We start from the raw sequence: 12,853 nt of genomic DNA on the forward strand, positions 1-12,853 counted from the left end.
GCTACCATGGCTAATGACAACTGTGTGCATTCCATGTACACAAAAGAAGGTGGCCTACATCGAGGCACACATCGGGACCATGCTGTGCATAGAGCAGACCTTTGGCCTCCTGAAGGGTTGTTTTGGTTGTCTCAACTGGACCAGAGGAGCTTTGATGTACAGGCCAGAGAAGGTTGGATGAATATTCGTTGCCTGTGCCATGCTGCACAACATCTGCATCAGGTAGAATGTCCCCCTGGCTCCTGATGAGGACACGCCACCCCCAGAAGACAAAAACTCATTACCTGCAGGTGCAGTGCTGCAACAGAACGAAGCGCGAGGAGAAAAGGAGTGGCTGTCTTTGGTGCCTTAGGGTGCTGGGCAAAGATCCCTTCATGGGGGTGGCAGTGGGGAGGGCCCAGACACCTGGTCCTGGATGTGCTGTAGTGTCAATAGCATGCAGGAATGGGGGGTCTCACCCAAAGGCTGGCATGCCCTCAGTGTGCTCTCCCATCCTCTGTCCAACAGAGGTGATGGCAACAGTGGACTGTGAGAGCTGCCGGCACTGAAAGTCCAGGGACCGGGAAATCATCCCAGACGATCACTGACACTGTCCCTGACTTCAGATGCTGCACCATCTGCCCTCCCAGGTGTTCGATTGACACCTGGCACTGCTCCATGGCATTTAGCCTCACCCATATCGCTGCCAGTGTGTGCTGTGTCACTGGATGTGGGCTCTGGATAGGGCAAGGACTGAAGCAGGACGCCCTGAAGCCTGTGTCCTCTTGTTCTGCCTCTTGAGAGCCATCGCCTCCTGTGTCTACCCCAGCCTGGCGCTGGCAACGCTTGTCCGACTCAGGTGACAAGGAGGTGTCAGGGCCAGATGGGTGGGTGCAGGTGTGTGGACGGCACCATGTTGACCTGTGGGAATCACCACAGGGGCCGGCTGTGCTGTGGCTGTTGCAGCACTTGCATCATCATGTTCTGGGCCTCCTGTGCCATCTGTGTGGCTGGTGAAGGGGCCACTGGGCACCGATGTGGGGATGGTGGGTGTCTCCACGCCTAGCACAGCTAACACTGTGCTTGTCTCCTGCAGATTTGCTGCCTCCCTTCTGCTCTTCCTCCCGCTGCTGAGGGTGCACACGGCGCATGCATGTGCATATTGCCTGTTGGCCTGCCCATATTGCTTTGTTGTTGTGATGGTGCAAGGGGTTCACTTTGCAACATGAACTGTCACAGCACATATTATTATTATTATTGTTATTGTTATTGTTATTATTATTGTATTATTGAGCACTGACCTAGCTTTGAGAAGCAATGGAATACATAACAGAGTGCTTTATAGAGGTAAACACAGAACAGATATACAGCGGGGGTAGGATACAGAGGGGTACAGAGTGGGGATACAGCTGCAACTGGCGGCGGGGAGGAGAGGGGTGGGTGGCATCTAGCGAGTCAGGTGCCACGAGGGGTGAGGTGATGGCCAAGGTGCTGATGCAGAAACATTCCTTGAAGAGGTGGGTCTTGAGTTCTTTTCTGAATTGTAGGAGCGTGGGGCCGAGTCTGATACTGATGGGGAGGAGGTTCCATAGTATTGGGGCGTAGGCAGAGAATACTTGTTTTCTGGTTCTTTCCTTTTTGCAGTGGCAGATTTCAAGTCCGCACACGTCCTGGCTTCTGGTGGAGTGCTGTCTGCCAGAGATGCTGAGTTTCTCCTTAAGGTAGCTGGGTGGCTTGAGGACGACTGCCTTATAGATGATGCAGCAATACTTGAAGGTGATTAGTGCGTGCAGTGGGGGCCAGTGAAGGTAAATGAGGGCCGGGGTGATGTGGCTATATATATGCATAGACCCTTGATGAGGTGTGCAGCCGTGTGTGGGACACTTCTCAGGGAGTGTATTGCCTCATCCAAGTGGGATAGGACCCGTGTTTGAACAGTGGATCTAAAGCTGTCGGGAGAAAGTAAGGTCTTGTCTTTTTGAAGGAGGAAGAGTTGATACCAAGGTGTCTGAGTTTTCTTAGCTATGTGTGTCTTGAAGGAGAGTTGTTTGTCGATGTGGAACCCAAGGGACTTGGCGCAGGAGGTGAGCTCAGATGTGAAGCCCTCAGAGTTCATGGTTGATAGCCATGTGTGTATGTCTGGTCCGGTGTTGTTGGTGAGGAGTAGGAATTCGGTCTTGGAGGGGTTGAGCTTCAGGTATGCACTGGACATCCTTTCTGGAGGGCAGAAGATCCAGGGTGCACTGGGGAGACGCATTCTCTGAGATTGAAACTATCATGTGTGGCGTCCCCCAGCTTGTCTAGCACCCTTACCCTTTAACATCTATATCGTTCCCCTCTGCCGAGAATTGGAAAAGTTGGGCTTTTTCCTTACTAATTATGCAGACGACTTCCAGTTGTCTATGGAATTGTCGGGAGATCACCAGGAAGACCAAAATAAACTTAATGAAGTCTATAAAGTAATAAAGAATTGGATGACGACCAATTGGCTGTGTCTTAATGCCGGGAAAACGGAACTCATGATTTATGGGTCCAAAAAATCTAGAGAGGCATTAACACTTGCGTTTTCCAATTTCCTGGTCGAGGACAGCACTATTACAGTAGTTGACAAGGTAAAAACCCTGGGTGCATATCTGGAGGCCTCGCTGGACGCAGGAGCACAAGTAGATGCTATTGAGAAAAATACCCAATGTCAGCTGCGTGTCTTGAGAGAAGTTGCTCCACTAATCTCCAAAGAAAACCAAGCCAAGTTAGTAAGGGCAGTCATTCTGCCACGACTGGACTACTGCAACGCGTTACTGGGGGGTGCCAGTAGAGAAGATGTTTTAAGATTGCAGAAAATTCAGAATACCTTGGTGCGAATAATTTATGGCCTGAAAAGGCATGAACCCACCTCTTCTGCCAGAAAGGATTTACACTGGCTTCCAATATCGGCCAGGATTTCTTTCAAAATGCTGACCCTGTGCCATAAATGTATATATGGGACAGCCCCGTCCTACTTAGGGGACAAAATCACCATATATCAACCGACAAAAAATCTCTGCTCCACCTCTTCCTGGCTTTTACAGGTGGTAAGGACTAAGAGAGCTTGTGGAAGTGGACGTTCCTTCCCAGTGCTCGCGTCTAAGGCATGGAACAATCTACCGTTGGGCCTCAGAGAACAAAGTAATCTTCTGACCTTTCGAAAACTGCTGAAAACGACGCTGTTTAATTAAACTTCGGCTCAACTTCACTGAACCTCTTTTCTGCTTGTGAAGGAGCACTTAGATGCCTGAGGGCTTTGGCGCTATAGTAAGTGCTGTAACATAACATAACATCCAAGACTGGATCAGCGAGAGGCAGGTTTTGAGCCTATGGATGTCCTTGATGGAGTCAATCTTGAGGTATAGCTGTGTGTCGTCAGCGTATTGGTGGATGTTGTGTGTGGCTACGAGGGCCCCAGCGGCCCCATGTATAGATCGAAGATCACTAGGAAGTGGATGAAACCCTGCGGGACTCCACAGGTTACGGGTAGCACTGGGGATCCATAGGAGTCCATCTGAACAAACTGCTGGCGGTTGGCGAGGTTGGACCTGAAACAGAATAGGCAAAGGTTGCTGATCCCCAGGCGCCCATTTAGGGTGTCCGTAAACACCTGGAGGTCTACTGTGTCTAAAGCTGCTGAGAGGTCGAGTAGAAGCAGGACTCAAGGGTGGCCGTCATCAAGGATGTTGTGGGCTTTGTCGACCACCTGTATGGTTGCTGTCTGCATGCTGCATCTGGGTCTGAACCTGGATTGGTAGGTTTAGAGGAGATTATCTCCTCGATGATCTTACCTAGGAACGGAAGATGGGTGATGAGCCGATAGTTACCTAGTTTGTCGGGATCCAGAGTGGGTTTCTTTGGTAGAGGGTTGATGGGAAGACGCCTTGAGTTAGGGAGCTGTTGATGATCTCCAGGAAGGGAAGGAGAGCTGCTGTGGGAAGGGTCTTGAGGATGGGTGCTGGAATGATGTCATGGGTGCCTGGGTCACACATGGGTGCTTCTCATGGTTCCATGGCTTTACATTCCCAGTACATGTGCATTACTACCCTTTCCCCTACAGTGCATGTGCATTACTACGTTATCTCACCTTCCTTGTCACATGCATGTAGTCACTGTGCCTTTGTAGTGTTTGCCATGTGGTTGCCCATTCCCCTGCACATTATGCCCATCTATGCTGGAGGATGCCTGCTTTTGGCCACTGCATTCACCTGGGAGTGGGGACTGATAGACTCACTGCTATACCCTTGGCTGGTTGCTTCAACTTCCGCACTGCCGATCCCCTCTATCCCTTCAATGTGGAGTATGGAGCTGGCCTTCACCTCCCATGTAGTCTGGCACTGAGGCAGAAGACCCTGGCCTTGCGGTCATTACATCACTTATGACAGTCCTCACTGTCCCGTGGCACTGCTACCACCTTGTGCCTGATGGTGGCCAGGATGGCAGCCTTCTTCTGGCCAGATGTCCTGTGTTGCTTGCTCCCAGAAAGCTCCTTAGGGTGGCGGACAACCTTGTCTACCAGCACCTGGAGTTCCACTTCTGTGAACTTCTGTTTTTGCAGCCTCATCTTTGGAACCTTAGGCTTTCCCTTTTCCTGTGACATGATTGTGCCAAGTATGACGTCCAGATGACAACAGGAAAAGGGAGATTCAGAGTGGCTCCATCCTCTCACCAATCCGTTTTTACATTTACATGGAGCCACTGGGCACTCTCCTCAAAGATCCCAATCTAGCCATCAACCAATACGCAGGTTATACTCAGTTGTACATGAGAGTAAACAGCACGGAGGACATCATTCATCTCTGCGACTACCCAGCTATCATCCAGTCCTGGATGTCGACTGCCTACCTCAAACTAAAACCATACAAAACTGAATTCATCAGTGAGAGGAAGAGATTTGCAGTAATTAGGGGCTAGAAGAGCAAATGAACGAAAATGAGATGAAGCATACAGGGGTTTGGAACAGTGAGAAGGAATAGATTCAGTGACCGAAGAGACGGAGAAGGAAAGTCGAACGACACTAAGGAAGAAAGATAAGGGCGCGGGGGCCAGACCATCAGTACATTTAAAAACAATTGAGACGAAATGATAAAGAAGACGTGATTTGAAAAGAAGCAATGAAATGGAAAGTGAGGAGGAAGTAATGAGGAACGAGGGGGTAAAGAAAAAAAGGAGACACACTGAGGAATTATAAAGAAAGTGAAGAGGAAGAAGATGACAGTCAGGGAGACCAAGCAGAAGAGATGAACAGTAGTTCATGCGAGAAAAAAACAGGGAAAAGAGAAGAAGTTTAGTAGCATGGAAAGGGAGGTAAGGACGAGCACGACGAATGTTGAAAAGGGAATAGCGACAGAAACGGACAATAGAAGAAATATGGAGTGAGAAAGAGAGCGAAGGATCAAAAATAATGACCAAGTTATGCACAGATGAGGAAAAGGGTAATGAAGATGGAGGAAAGGAGAGGGATGGCCGAGGAAGTGTAGGAGGAATAGTTGAAGCAGGGAAGAATAGAACCTCAGTCTTAGAAGGGTTGAGGTGAAGAAAATGGGAAGCATCAGATTCTGAACGGCAGAAAGACAGTTTAACAAAGTAGAGTGAAGCGTAGACTCAAAAGGAGAACAATATTTGATTGTTCTCTGCATACAGATGAAAGGAGAAATTAAATGAGGACATGAGAGCCGAGAGGGGGGCAGGATAAAGAGAAAAAAAGGTGAGGACCAAGTACATAGCCTTGATGGACACCATAGAGGAGAGGAAATGGAGAAGAAATCTGTCCAGTCCAGGGAACAGACTGGGACTGCTGAGAAAGAGAGGAGCAAAACCATTCAAAAACATAACCAGAGATGCCCAAAGTGGAAAGAGAAGAGATAAGAATAGAGCTATCAACAGTATCGAATGCCGCAGAAAGGTCAAGAAAAATAAGGATAGATGAAAGCTTGAAATGACGAGCAGGCAGAAGAAATTTAGAGACATGCAGGATGGTGGTCTCTGTGGAATGAAAAAGACAAAAAACAGGTTAAAGAGGTGGGAGGAGGGAATGAAGATTTAGATAGCTAGTAACCTGAGCATAGGAGGGCCGCTCGAGCATTTTATTGACCGAAATTGAGGGACCAAGGGTAGGTTTCTTCAGAATTGGGAGAATAAGTCCAAAGCCGGAATTTGAGAAAGAATAATTAATAAGAAAAGTAAGTTAAGGAAGAAGATGAGGATAGGCCTGGGCAATAAGAGAAAAGGGAAGAGGATCTGAAAGGGAAGCAGTACAGTGTGCAAGAGTGAGAAGGGCAGATGCAAGAGCAGAGAACGAGGAAAGAATGTGAGATAAACTAGGAGAGAAGGAAGGGGAGGAGTACCAGGTAGAGCAATGGCAGAGCAAAGAATAGCTACTTTAGAAGTAAAGTAGTTGGCAAAGTCAGAGTAGTTTTGGGATGAAAGAATGGATGGGTCAGCAGATTTAGGAAAAGGGATATTGTGTAGAAGCTGAAAGAGACAACAAGGGTGATGGGACAGGGAAACTGTGAGTTCCGAAAAGCGCACATTTTTTGTAGCATGTAAAGCAGAATCGAAAGAGGAATGTAGAGACAAAAGCATTATGAGGTCAGAGGGAGACCAAGATTTTTTCCAGTGCCGCTCAGCTTTACATGGATTGCAGCAGAGAGAGATGAGGTCGGGAGAAAGCCAAGGCTGGGACATTTTTCGAGTAAGCGAAAAGGACTGCAGAGGGGAAGCAGAATCAAGTACAGCCAACAACATAGAAGGCAGGGTGTTGGTAAGCGATTCAGGAGAGAGAGAAGAAAAGGTGGGAATACATGTAAGAGAAGAATACAAAGAAGAAAGAAAAGAGGCAGAGTTAAAAGAGCTATGATTACGGCGAGTAAAGGTAGACGGAGAGGATGAGAAAGTAGGCAGAGCAGGAAGAGAGAGAGAGAAAAGGAAAGTACAAGATGGTCAGAAGCATAGAAGGGACATGGAGACACTGGTAGAGAGGAAAGAAGTGAAGAGAAAATTAAATCAAGACAGGAACCAGACTGATGAGAGAGAGGACCTGGAGAAAATGCAACTAATAAGAGTCAGTAAGTGTAAGCAGCAAAGGTTAGATTAAAGTCGCCAAGAAGAAAATGAGGTGCTGCAGAGGGAAGAAGAGAGGCTAGAAGAAGAACAAGATGTTCAAGAAAGTCAGCAGCTGGGCCAGGAGGATAATTAACAACACGAAGCAGGACAACAAAAGGATTAGAAAAGGAGGAAAAATGGTATTCAAAGGAGGGAAAATAAGGGAGACCTGAGGGGGAGGGTAAAAGAGACCAAGATGAAGTATAGACAACCCCAGTACCTCTGCCACGTCAAGACAAACGAGGACTGTGGGATAACGAAGTAGAAGCAGTATGAAAAGAGGCTGGTGTAAAAGAGGTGTCAGGAGTAATCCAGTTTCAGTTAGACAAAATGTAAGTCGCAACAAAAGAATAAATGAAGAATTGAATGAGATGTGTTGCAGACTAAACGAGCATTAAGGAGACCAAAATTGAAAACAGGCAAGACATTAGAAGAAATAGAAGGGCAAGATCAGTTAGAATGATCATATATGCGAGTAGAAGGTGTCTGAGGGAAGGAATGGTGAGTTATCCTTAGCGGGTTAGGACAAGGCATGTAAACAACAAAAAGAATGAGGGGTAAATAGAAGAATGAGTGGAAAAGAAGTTGGAGCAGGACTCTTAAATGAGTCACCCTGAGGGAGAGGCTCCCAGGACAGGTGGTTACATTGGGCTATGGAAGGCGCGTGCTCTGTCTATTATTTTCTCCACTATTAAGAAAGCTAACAGATATGTCCTCTAGTCACCCAAAAAAAGGAAAAGCGTGTACGAGTGATTGCCCTTCCAAGGCTGTATTATTGTAATCCATTGTTTGCTGGTGCAAGTAAGGACTGCCTGGGTAGGTTATAGAAAATTCAAAATGATGCGAATGGTGTGTAACATTGGCTGGTGAGAACGTGTGTCCGAAGCTAAGAGGAGTCTGCATTGGCTCCCGGTTGCTGAGAGAATTCCGTTTAAAGTTCCGACCTGAACAACAAGTGGACTGAAAAGAACCACCTTGTCTTTAGGAAAAGCTTGAAGACTCTTCTCTTTGCATAGCAAGCAACTATCTTGGGTGGATGGTTCAGCATCTTGTAGGTCAGATTTGTCTGTTTTGGTGTCCTTGTTTGTTTTATGCAGCACCCTGATGCCTATGGGCAGTTGGCGCTTAACAATTAAATAGACATAGAAATAGGAATGCTGACATTGTGGACCTTTCGAACTACAGACCCTTTTCTAACCTTAACATATTGCTAAGCTGCTGGAAATAGCAGCAACTTTTCAGCTTTGGAGGCTCAAGATCTGCTTGATCCATTGGAGGCAAGCTACCATCCTGGTGGAGGATCAGAATCAGTTTTGGTATTTGTTTTGGAGGATCCCCACTGCCAGGCGGACTCAGGTCGGCAGCATTTGATGCTGTGCATAACACAATTCTTTAATAATGTTTAGAGAGTAATGTTACAGAGGGATTTACACTGAACTGGATTAATTAATTTCTGAGTGTGCACCTTTTAGCCATTTCTTTACCTCCATTCAGGTCAGATTTCATCTCAGTCCATTGTGGAACACTTCAGGGATCTTCCCTTTCCCCTCTTTTGTCTAATCTTGACATCCTTCCCCATCTGAAGTTAATTAAAGTGTATGGTCCGGAAGCATATAATTGTGTGGGTGACTCCCAGCTTATTATTAAACAACCACGTCACAACCCTGCACAGGCCTCTTTTTCCCAGTGTGTGTTGGCTATCAACACAGGTATGACTCACAATATGCTCTAACCTAATGCCACGAAGTTGGAAATTATGATTTTTTGGCAATCAACTCCACCCCTGGACTTCTTCTCGATGGCCTATTTAGTTTGCAAGATGCCCCTCACCTGCAATGCAGGTAACACATCATGGAGTCATTCCAGATATGTTATCTAAATTAGATTGGTGTTATACCCACCATGTAGGGTTTGCATTCTCTTCAGGGACCCAATCTAAATTAGATTGGTGTTATACCCACCATGTGGGTCATAAATCTTGGGTTACAGGAAAGTTTTAAAACAAGTTGGTACAACAACGTTTTATTGAGTGTTGAATATACAAATTAAAACGATTTAATGTCAAAAAGAACTTTTGCGGTATAATCCTAGTCCATTTTTTCAGGACTTAAAGGTATGGGTGATTATTAGTCATCCAAATTCAGACAGATGAGCTTTCTAAGTATTTAAGGTTTTTTACCTAACCTCCTTTATGTACACATAAAAATATCCTTTGCCGTTAACATTTGCCCAATAAAAGAACATATATTGGGATTGTCATGAGGGTGACAAGAGATCCACAAACAGACCAGGAGCATCGTATAGGTTTGACCAACTTTCTTAATTTTGGCACTGTTGAAAGGTGTGAACAAAACAAGCAATGTAGACTGTAAAGGAAAAGCCAGGAAAAGCGGTCTCTCTGAAACTGAAGAAATAAGAAAAAAACAGGAGATAAAGGGGATCCTCCAACACAGATTTCCTTCCTCTCAGCGAAACTACCTGTGGATCCTCCATCTACTCCAGGATCTTCCCTGTGGATCCAAAATCTGGATTTAGGGCTCCCTCGCCCTGGTTTTCACAGTTGTCTGGTTCTTCTCTCCCTGAGTCTCAGTCCTTAGTCTCAGGGTTTGCATTCTCTTCAGGGACTCCCCTGTGACTTGAACAAAATGGGCTTTTGGAGTTCCTGCAACCTGTTTCTCCTAGTCCTCAGGACTTTTCTTCCCAGGACTACTCAGTCGGTTACATGTGATTATAGCGAATTATAAAACAAAGAATGAATTTTGAATGAACAAAAAACATCTAAAAAAAATAACAACACATTTTGTTTTTGTTGTTTTGGGGGTGTTCCCCCGCCAAACCCACCCCTTTTTAAAATACTTTTCCTCACCCCAAAAACTACTATTCCCATTCCCAACCACATATGTATATTTTTAAAAATGTGATATTTGTTTTTAGTTGTTTTGGGTTCATTTAAACTTCCATTCGTTGTATTCTACTTGATAATATCACTGCATACCGCTCAGTCTTGGGACTCAAGGGATAACACACCCTTCTCATTTCCCTCAGGTTTAAAGGGTTCCCGGAGCATTCTTAACGGGGCCCAGTTGGGCCTCTTTCCTGGTTTTATGGGGACCCCCTCACTCTCTAACAATTCTCTCAAGGAAACCTCATGACTCAGGACCCATGCCAGGCTAGAAGGACTCCTGCACCCCTTTTTCCTCTCTCTGGTGTTGCACTGTGGATCTCTGTCACCTCCCCTGCACAGGGTCCTGACCCTTACCCTTGTAACGCACTGATGGCCTTCTCCTCCCACCTGCGAATACAATTCCCCACCCTGATTGTTTCATCCTTTCAGCCTGTTGGAACATAAAAATACAATATAGCAGTCCTTGCAACACAGATTACAGAAACACCAGACTTCACTCAAGACTGGCTAAATTATTTGAACCCCCTGCTAGGTTCACGTCCAACTTAGATCCTAAGAAAACCTATCCCATCCCTAGCCAAACCACAAAGAGTGTCAAATTAGCTGACAACAGATCCCCCTATCCCTCTACACTTAAACACCATTCTGTCAAACAACACAAATGTGCAACCACTGACATCTTGCCTTTATCGTCCCCAGATCACCCTTTCTCGCCTCTCAAGGGGGCTTTGATAAACGCAAGATCCCTAATTGCACACGCCACTGAGATCGCTGATTTGATTTTGGAACTAAAATTAGATTTTCTCGCCATCACCGAGTCCTGGCTGCACGCTGCAGCAGGCCCTATGCTCATGCTAGCAGAGCCTAACGGCTACTCTGTTATAAGAGAGGACAGACACCAGTCGAGAGGTGAAGGCATTGCCACCATCTTCAAATCTAACTTATCCATGAGACTAGCCCCCTCCCATGACATACAATCCTGCAAAGTTCTCATAGCTAAACTTCCACTAGCCAAATCCCAGGCCCTTACCATTCACCTGATTTACAGACCGCCTGGCCCTAACGGATCATTCGAGGAGGACATTGCCACCATCCTTTCAAATAACCTTAAAAATTCTTCACAAGTACTGCTATTAGGCAACCTCAACCTGTGCTTCAGCGACCCACAAGACAAACACACCAATACTACTGCTAATATATTGTCTGAATTCGGCTTCAACCAAAAAATGAATGCGCCTACACATAATAAGGGGAGAATCCTCGACTGGGTGACAGACTATAACTTCAACACCACTCTTACCTCCATTACCCCGCAAGCCTGGACTGACCACCACACCTCGTGTCATTCAAACTAGACACCACCAAACCTGCACCCATACCTAGGCCTACCGCGCCACCTACCTTTACCCAGAAATAAAAAGAATATTACAGTGGATAGACTCATTCCCCTTATCCTCCCTACTCTTAACGCTCTACCGGACAATACCGATCCTGGTAAACTGGTCGATGAGTACAACAAAACCATGGCAACATCCTTAGACACCATTGCTCCACTTAAATTGTGACAAAGCAAGACTAAAGCTGACCTAAATGCATGGTTTACCCCACATCTAAAAGACCTACGGCTGAAAAAGAGAAGCTGCGAGGCCTCCTGGAGACTAAACCTTCAGAAGAAAATAGAACAAAACGTACTAAGATCGCATCTCTTTACAAAAAAGAAATCTGCTTCACTAAACGAGAATACTATAATAACCGTATTGTACAAGCCAACTCTAGCATAAAGGAACTATTCAGAATCCTAAAAGAATTAGAGACCCCCATCCACACGCCTGACACCTGTACTAAAGATAAAAATTAGTGCTCTGACATCCAGCATGCGTTAGCTAATGAAGTGACCACCCTTCAAAACAAATCACCCAAAAAAAAGCATCTCCAACTACCTCAACCCCTTCTCTAACCACCCCTACCCCACCCAAAATCACTGCCATGCCCCCCAGACTCCACCCACTAGTTTTAACTTCTGTAAAGTTTCTACTCTCGAAGTAGAGAAAGTCATATTATCACTCAAACCTACCAATTGCCAGGGGGACCATTGTCCAACCCAATTTATCAAGGATGCAACGATGGATATAGCGCCGTTCATATCTAAGCTTATCAATGCCTCATTCGCTTCCGGCACCATCCCTAACAACCTCAAACAATCTTGGGTGCTCCCATTGCTAAAAGAACAAACCCTAGACCCAGCAATACCAATGAATTATTGGCCTATCACGACAGTACCTTTTCTTTTAAAAATCTTAGACAAGGTTGCCTATCTTCAAATCCAGAAGTACTTGGAACTACACCACCTGTTAGGGGCCCGCCAATCTGGATTCCGTCCCCAACACAGAACGGAAACTGCACTTATCGACCTAAAAGCACAAATTGACAAGGTAAGGGACAAAGGGAAATCCGCCCTCCTTCTCCTCAGCTGCATTTGACCTTGTGGACCACAAGGTCTTATGCAGCCATCTTGACTCGGCCGCGCACTTCTCTAAGGAGTCCATAACTTGGATTGAGTCGTTCTTAAGCGAGAGGACCATGAGGGTTTTCTCCCCTTCAGTAGCGGCTGACCCCATTCTTATCACCTGCAGAGTGCCCAAGGGATCATGCATCTCACCTACTCTGTATAACATTTTCACGAAGCCCCTTTTCGATGATCTGGACCTTCTGGGAATCACCTACACTAACTATGCAGATGATACACAGATTCTCCTCCCACTTTCTGGGGATTACGGCAAGGATTTGGCCTTGGTAAATAGAGTCTATCACATCATCCAGACATGGGTGGCAACTCATGGT

The sequence above is a fragment of the Ambystoma mexicanum genome, chromosome 6q (genome assembly GCF_040938575.1).
Source record: "Ambystoma mexicanum isolate Mex_15411 chromosome 6q, UKY_AmexF1_1, whole genome shotgun sequence".
NCBI lineage: Eukaryota > Metazoa > Chordata > Amphibia > Caudata > Ambystomatidae > Ambystoma > Ambystoma mexicanum.